Source organism: Dipodomys spectabilis, unplaced genomic scaffold (genome assembly GCF_019054845.1).
Source record: "Dipodomys spectabilis isolate Male_0828 unplaced genomic scaffold, ASM1905484v1 ptg000187l, whole genome shotgun sequence".
In the NCBI taxonomy this organism is placed as follows: domain Eukaryota; kingdom Metazoa; phylum Chordata; class Mammalia; order Rodentia; family Heteromyidae; genus Dipodomys; species Dipodomys spectabilis.
This window is the reverse complement of record NW_024870864.1, coordinates 4,134,071-4,142,930: the sequence shown is the minus strand read 5'-3', so window position 1 is coordinate 4,142,930 and position 8,860 is coordinate 4,134,071.

Below are 8,860 nucleotides of genomic sequence, written 5' to 3'. Positions count from 1 at the left end.
CTATTGTATCTCACATTTTTCTTTTGAAGATTTTACTTTAATAGACAATCTTAGTTTTCTAAAGAAGTTGTATTAATTACTCCTCTACCAACATTGTAGGGGATATCTGGTTATTTTGGGCCACATTTGGTATTATCAGTTGTGTGTGTGTGTGTGTGTGTGTGTGTGTGTGTGTGTGCACGTGCACGCGCGCTGGTCCTGAGGCTTGTACTCAGGGCCTTGGTGCTGTCCCTGAGCTTTTTTTGCTAAATGCTAGTGCTCTACCACTTGTGCCACTGCTCCACTTCCAGCTTTTTTTTTTTTTGATGGTTAATTGGATATGAATCTCACTGACTTTCCTGCTTCATCTGGCTTTGAATAGTGATTTGAACATGTAGTGAGTCTCAAATTTTGAAGTACCCAGAATTATCTGGAAGTTTTGAAATACTGCATTCCTGGGCTGCATTTTGTATCAATTACATCAGAGTCTTTTGAGGTAAGATGCAGGTAGCAATAATTTAGAAATCTCCTCTATCATGTCCTGATTACATTCCAAAGGTCAAATGTGCAGAAACACTTCTTGGATGTTAGGGCTTCTACATGGGAATTTAGAGGAGATATAAATATTAAAGACCCAGCACCTTTACATCATGAACCTCGTTAGTACATAGTGGAAGAAACTTGTATTCCATACAGTCTAAATTATAAATAAAACAAAGTGTGCTTTCTAAAAATGCCAGGGCATTGTAAATCTCATATGTGAAAAAGCTTTGCTGAATGAAGTCTTCATCTTCAAAAGACCTTTATTTCCTTATTTCATAAATTAGTGATAATTCATAAAACATCTTAAGAGTTTAGACCTTAGTTTTCTGAACGATAGGATGAAACCCAAGCAAGCATGTTTATGGTGTTTTTGAGACAATGTGCATGAGACCCTAGTGGAAAGGTAGGAAATTCCATCAGTGGCAGGTGTGGGCGGACCCATCCTTTAAAGTGGTGGAAGCTTTCCCAGGCCACATCCCCCAGGCCTCTTCAGTGAAGGGGAACTTGTTATTCCTGGATGCTCCTCCCAGAGTTGGGTTCCAGTTCTAGGTTTTAGTGCCTCATGATGCCACATGTACTCCCTTCCTAAATTTAAGCTAGATTTCAGGGGTTCTTGTAACTACCAGAGGCCGAAGTCATGAAGCTCTGTTATAATGAGGAGACTGAAGATCTGAATATATGTCCCCAAGACAGCTAAATAAAAGCATACTGATGGGAGCTGGCAGCTGATTCCAAGTACAGGAGAAGAAATTCAGAAGAACAAAGACCTAACCTGAGATGTGAGTTGTAGTGTTATGAGCAAGAGACTGCTATACTCTTGGGCAGGATGTATTAGATTATTTGCTGTTGCTATAACAAAATACCTGAGGTTAGGTCCTGTATAAAAAGATAGGCTTATTTAGCTTATAGTTTTGGAGACTGAAAATCTGAGATTGTGTGGCTCTATCTATGTGGCTGCTGATAAGGACTTCATGGAGGGATCACAGAGTAAGTTAGGAAGCCAGTGAGGTGGAGTCAGGCTTACTTCTTTAGTGGAAACTCACATGAAACTAACTGGAATCAAGAACTAAGTTCTGGAGCCAGGTGTGGTGGTGTATACTTATAATCCCAGCTCAGGAGACTGAGATAGGAGGATGTTATGTTGGAGGCCACCCTGAGCTATCTATAACTATGTAGCTTGGGCTATATAGTGAGACCCTTTCTCAAAAAGCCAAGGGCTGGAGATGTGGTGCAGTGGTAGTACAGCTGCCTAGTATGCATAAGACTTTGGATTTGATTGTCAGTACCATAGAGGGAAGAAAATTCAGTTAGTCCCTTCTAAGAGTACAATCATCTTCCACTAATTGCCACTCCTTATACAGGCCACTGCTGCTTACTACTGCCACACTGGGGACCTGATTTCCAGCACATGAGCCTCTCTTGGACACACCCCATCCAGTCATAGCAGAGGAGATGTATGTGGCGGTGAAAATGAGCTTGGGCTTATAGGAAAGATGATGGGAGTCTGGATCTCACATGGCCTGAAGAGCAGGCCCTTTATGCTCGCTCCATGTCAGACACTACAGTGAGACACTCAGATAAAGAGGCAGCAAATATCTCTTGTTCTAGATGCACAGATGAAGGCAGAAGTGGGATTGGAAGAATGCCCTGAGAGAAAGGCAAGTGACAAGGGACACCTGGAGCTGAAGCCCTAACGTCAGTGTCCATTGACAGGGCAAACCAGAAGGAAAGAATAATGTTTAAGAGGAAACAAAGGAGTGGCTGGCTCAAAATCAGGGGGGCCCAGCCCAGCTCAGCCAGGTGCCAGGCTCAGCATCAGCAAACAGAGGTCCAGGAAGGGCTAGGAAGAACTCAGTGCTGCTTGGGGGGAAGGGCAGAGGGGAGGGGAAAGGAAACCAGACAGGGGAAGATATCAGTTTTGGCTATTCATAGGTCTTGGAGCAGTCTTCCCATTTTTCCAGCATCAAAGTATAACTGGAACTCTCCTATCGATCCCCTCACCCACATTTTTGCCCTCTCCATACAAGAGGCTTTCTATGTGTGCATATATACACATTTCTTCCTGGAGTTAGATTGTATTTCACTCATTGATTATAACTTTATTTGACTGAACATCATGGGATCACAGTCTGGATGGGTCTGGGCTAGAGCAGAGGACAGGGAGACAGGAGGGTGGCACGTACCCCAGGCTGCACAGCATAGAGAAAGATCCACCAGACTGATTGGAGCCACTTTCTGGCCCCAACCCTTCTCTGCCACTTCAAACCCTTCCTATTAACCTTTGTCTCATTGGAAGGGGAAAAAGTCTCCTGGAAATTGCGTGCATTACTGCAAGACTCCTTCAGACAGATATAGAAACAAGAGCCATGACATGAAGATAGCAAAGCAGGTCCAGTCTTCGGCATTTCTGCGGTGGTTGCTCCAAAATCTCACTATGTCTGCCAGTCACTGCTCCCACTCCTGCCTGCCTTCTGCTACTCTTAAGACATGTTTTTGTTTTTGTTTTTTTTCATAGAGTATGGAGTCTAGGAGGCCTTAGGTTTCAGTACTTGCCCAGAGCATGTAACCCAGAGGGGTAAACAAGATTTCCAAGAAACATCTTTAGCCGGGCGCTGTTGACTCATGCCTGTAATCCTAGCTACTCAGGAGGCTGAGATCTGAGGATCATGTTTCAAAGCCAGCCTGGGCAGGAAAGTCCGTGAGCCTCTTATCTCCAATAAACCACTAGAAAACTGGACGTGGCGCTGTGGCTCAAGTGGTAGAGAGCTTGCCTTGAGCTGAAGAGTTCAAGCCCCACGACCGACAAAAAGAAAAAAGAAAAAAAAGAAAGATCCTTGAGAGGAGGCTGCTATCATGCCTAAATGTGTGGTTTGGGCCCCAGAACTCACACAGGTCTTGAATGCCTGATGTTAATGGTATTAAGAAAGAGGAAACATCATCCTACCATGATGTGTAGAGGTGGAATCTTTAGGAGATGATACCTTTAGATTAGGTCGTTAAGAGTGTGCTCACAGGAATGAATCCTGGTAACTATATGTAGAGGGAGAAAGATAAGACCACGTAGAGATACACACATTCCTGATACTCATGTGATTCAGCCCAGGGTAGTCCTCCCCACCCCCTGCATCATGCTATTTGGACCTTATACATCTAGAACTGGGAGCCAAAGTAAACCTCATTATAGTAATGAAAAGATGACTAATACAGTGACTGATACCATATTTATTTCCAGATGTAAAAAGCAGGCTCCTAAGAGTTGCTAATTACTAGTGTGTTAATATAATAGAAACAATGTAGTCTGAATGATGTAATTACTATAATATGTAATAAAATTGTATATTAACCTATATTCTCATAATCTAGAGAATACATATTTTGCTATATTAATATAAAATATACTATATATTAGCATATTAATATCATACAAATTGTAACATATAGCATCACTATAAACACATGCGTTAGTAACCTATGAGCAATTTTTTTTTTTTTTTTTTTTGCTGTTCCTGGGGCTCGAACTCTGGGCTTAATGCTGTCCTGAGCTCCTTTTTACTCAAGACTAGCACTTTACCATTTAAGCCACAGTTCCACTTCCTGCTTTTTCTGTGATTAATTTGAGATAAAGAGTCTCATGGACTTTTCTCCCCAGGCTAGCTTCAAACCACAATCCTTAGATTTTAGCTTCCTGAGTAGTTAGGATTACAGGCGTGAGCCACCAGCTGGCTATGAGTGATATTTTCATGTATAACCCAGATACTGAATGGAAAGCCTATTCAAACAAGGTCTAAGGACTCCATTCACTGGTTCATGTTAAGAAAATGACAACTAAGAGAGTTTCACAGGGGCTTCAAGCCAAATAAGGTTATAAAATGTGTCCGGTCTAGTCCTGTTATTCATTTTTAAAAATGAACTTTAGTTACAATTTAGTTTTGTAAGTGGTCCAAAGCTTGATGAGAACAAAGACTATCACTGGCTGTTAAAGAATTAAGACAAGCTGAACATGGTGGCTCACACGTGTAATCCTACCTACTCAGGAGGCTGAGATGTGAGCCCAAAAAGCCCCTGATACTCCCATCTCCAATTAACCCCCCAAGAAGGCAGAAGCGGAGCTGTGTCTCAAGTGATAGAGCACTAACCTTGAGCATAAAAGCTCAGGGACAGTGCCCAGAGAACTGAGCTTAAGCCCTAGTACTGGCACCACACACACAAACACACACACACACACACACACACACACACACACATCTTTTATATCTTTTATTTTATATTCTTTAATCCTGCCACATTAAAATAGGGGAAATTAATATTAGAATCAAAATTTCAATTTCTTCAGAAAAAGCAGAGGATTCAGCTCCTCTGGGCTTCTGTTCCCAGGAGGTAAAAATGGGTCAGGGCTTTGAGGCCGACAGGACCTGTGTTGACCTGTGACTGCCACCTCCAACTCCTTACTGCCTCGCTGACTTGGGGTTGGTCTCAGCTGTTATTTAACCTTGTGCTAGGGCTAGAAATGCTCTTATTCCAACAGCTCTCCCTATTTGTTTTGCTGATCTGTCTGCATCCACAAATAGGAATTGTCAACCATGGAATACTGCCGTGTCCTTCCTTTCTTGTGCTGGGCCTAGGGCTTGAACTCAAGGCTTGCACTCTAACACTTGAACCACAGCTTTATTTTCAGATTTTGTTTTGGTTTAATTGGAGAGAAGAGTCTTATGGACTTCCTACCTAGGCTGGCTTTGAACTGTAATCCTCAGATCTCAGCCTCCTGAGTAGCTAGGATTACAGGCATAAAAGCCTGTAAGGACTTTTCACTCCTGAACTAAGGAAAAACCTTAAACTAAGGTTAGAAGCCTAATGAAGTGTACACGAATAGGGAAATCATGACAAATATTATTTTTCCTTGGGTTGCCCTAGTGTCCCTAACTAAACTCATATACTGTATACTGTCAGAGGGATGCTAGAAAATAGTTATATTTGAAATATTAAAAACAAGTGCTTCTAGAGTTCCTTAAGTCATTTAACTTGATCTTGCAAGTAGAACAGCTTTCAAGTTGAATACAAAAGATGATCCCTAGATAGATAGTAATCATTTCTCCCTTTCTTCCTCACAAGATTTAAGCCCACCCTCCAAAAAAACTTGTAGAGTTTTAGGAGAGGAGGTTCTCTTGCAAAATGTGTTTTTTGTTTCTTGGCCTATGTGTAGGGCCATTTAAGGAACAAGCATGTTTGCACAGTAGATCTTTTTTTGGAGGAAAGTTGTTTTTACAGGAGACACACATTTAGTGTTTTCACATTACTGCATTCCTACTGGCAGCCAGATGAAATGCCATTGAAAGGTGAAACTTACCTCTCAGACACTGGACGTTTAATGTTAAAAAGAAATAGAGGCTTAGGCACAGTGGCATGCCTGTCATACCAGCTGCAAGGGAGGCAGAGATCTGGAGGATTGCCATCTGAGGACAGCCCCAGGAAAAACACAAGACCCTTAAAAATAACTATAGCTAAAAAGGGCTGGAGGCTTGATTTAAGTAGTAGAGTGCCTGCCTGTGTAACTACCTGGAGGCTCTGACCTCAAAACCTCTGAACCAACAAGAGAAAAGTGAAAGTGAATGAGTCTTTCAAAGACCAGCATGAACACTGCATAGTTTTAATCACTAGTTCTGTTACTTTTGATTCAAAGAGATTCTATTCTTGCTTTCTTGCTAGATCTAGGGGAATTCCATGGAGCTATTTGTTTTTTTCTCTGAAACTCTCCTTTGATCATTTCCTCATGTGTGAACTAATTAATTTAAAAAAGTTAACGTGCCAGATTTTCCACACTTTTTCTGGGACCAGATAGTGTAAGGGACTAGGACAGAGAAAAGAATTTAGAGTTGTGCTAAATGGCTAGAAGGCACATGCAAACTCGAGACAACCTCTCAGGTATTATATTTTGGAGATGAATTATATTTTGAGGCCTGATGTGGGTTACATTCCAATGAGCAAGCCAGTGACACGTGCTCCTACCCAGAGTTGGGTTCCACGGTTCAGTCCCATTCTAGTTGTCATCTAATTCTCTCACAGCACCCCTCTTCTGTGTTTCCTACCCTCTTCAGCCCCTTTGGGTGCAGTAGAATTATTTCAGACTCAGTTCTAGTCTGCTGGTTTTTAGCTATGATACAACATTGGTCAAAGCCACTCTTCACTGCTTTACATGATAGTTTCCTCTTATGAATTCTTTTTTCAAAAAAAGGCACTTGACCTGAGAGTCTTCAAGAGTCCACAATTCTAGGCTTAAGATGCTGGCTGGTTTTATAGCTCTTTTACATAACCATTTGCTACAGTGATGTTCAACTTAGTCTGTGTTACGCTCTAAAATCATACAGTATATAAACAAAATGAATATTTAAAAGTTTTCTATGTGTTTAGTTTTTGCCAAACTCCTAAAGACTCCTTTGCAATGGTTGGAAGTAGCCAGCACCCTAATGAAGAGCATGGAGCCAAGCATGGTAATGCATGTCTGTAATCATATCTCCTTGGGAGATAGAGGTAGGAGGATCTTGAGTTCAAGGGTAGCACCTGTAAAGTTAGGGAGACTTTGTCTCAAACAGGTTGACCCATTGAAACAATGAGATGTACAAGACACTATGTTGAAAACGAACTTTACAATTTAGGCAGGGAGGGGGAGAGAGGGGAGGAAAGGCGGAAGCGGGGAGTGTAATTGTGGAGGTGGGAGGGAAGGGAGGGGAGGGGAAAAACAAAGGAAGAGGTAACAATGCTCTTGATAGGAAATGTACTCATTACCTTGCTCGTGTAAATGTAACCCCTCTGTAGTACTTTTACAATAAAGAAGTATTTTAAAAAATGAGGTAAGGTGGGTGTCAGTGGCTTATGCTTGTAATTCTAGATACTTGAGAGGATGAGAATGGAAGGATTGCAGTTTGAGACCCACCTGTGTAGAAAAATCTGTGAGGTTCCATTTCTATGTAGGGAAGCTGGATATGGTGGTATAAGCCTGTCATCCTAGCAATGGCAGGAAGCCTAAACTGTGTGAACCATGGTTCAGGCACTTACCTAGGAAGTGAGACCTTATCTCAAAACATAACTAGTGAAAAACAGGACTTGAGGTGTGGCTCAGTGCCCCTGCCTGACCAATGTGAGACCCTGAACTAAACCTTCCAGTACTGCCAAAAAATAATACATAAACAGGAGTGGAGAGCAGAGTTCAAATGATAGAGTGTTTCCCAGTAAATGGGAGGCCCTGGGTTCAACCCTCAAAACCAATGAATGAATGAATGAATGAATGAATCAATGAATAGAAACATGCAATCCAGCAGATTGCTTGGGCCAAATGCCTACTTAGCTACTCACTAGTTGTGGAAATGAATGTAAGTTCTTTAGCTGTGCTCATCTGTTAAACAGGCAAAGTGATAGCTCCAACCTTTTAGGGCTGTTGTAAAGATTAAATTAACTAATATGTTCAATTTTGTATGTGTAGTGATCCAGGGGCTTGAACTCAGGGTCTGGGCACTGTCCCATCCCTGAGCTTCTTTGTTCAAGATTCTACCACTTGAGCCACACCTCTGCTTCCAGCTTTTTTCATAGTTTTAGTGGAGATAAGAGTTTTACAGACTTTCCTACCAATGCCGACTTCAAACCATGATCCTCAGATCTCAACCTCCTGAGTAGCTAGGAGTATAGGAGTGAGTCACTAGTGCCCAGCTATGTGTAATGTTCTTAGTGCAATGCCTAGCAGAATGTGAATACGTTTGGAATGTGAGGAAATTCTACTGTGATGTCTTTCTTACCTACAATTACAGAAAAATAGCAGAGGCATTGGAAATGGTTAGGAAGACTAAGCTGGCAAACTCAAAGGGAGAGGAGGAGTTATGTTCCTTCTTTCTTACTCTTCAATTATTTCTTTTGTATGTGTGCCAGCCCTGGGACTTGAACTCAGGGCCTGGGTGCTTGTCCATTAGCTTTCTTTCTCAAGGCTGCTGTTGTGGCTTGTGCCACAGCACCACTTGTAGTTTTTGATGGCTAATTGGAGATGTGTCTTGTGGTAAACACCAGTGACTCACGCCTATAATCCTAGTTACTCAGGAAGCTGAAATCTGAGGATCACAGTTCAAAACCAGCCTGGGAAAGAAAGTCAGTGAGACTCTGATCTCCAATTAACCACCAGAAAACTGAAAGTGGCGCTGTGGCTCAAAGTGGTAGAGGGCTTGCTTTGAGTGAAAAGAACTCAGTGACAGTACCTAGACCCTGAGTTCAACAACCAAAGCAATAATAAAAGTCTCATGGGCCTTTCCTGCCTGGGCTAGCCTGAGCTAAATCTCAATCCTCAGATCTCAACTTCTTT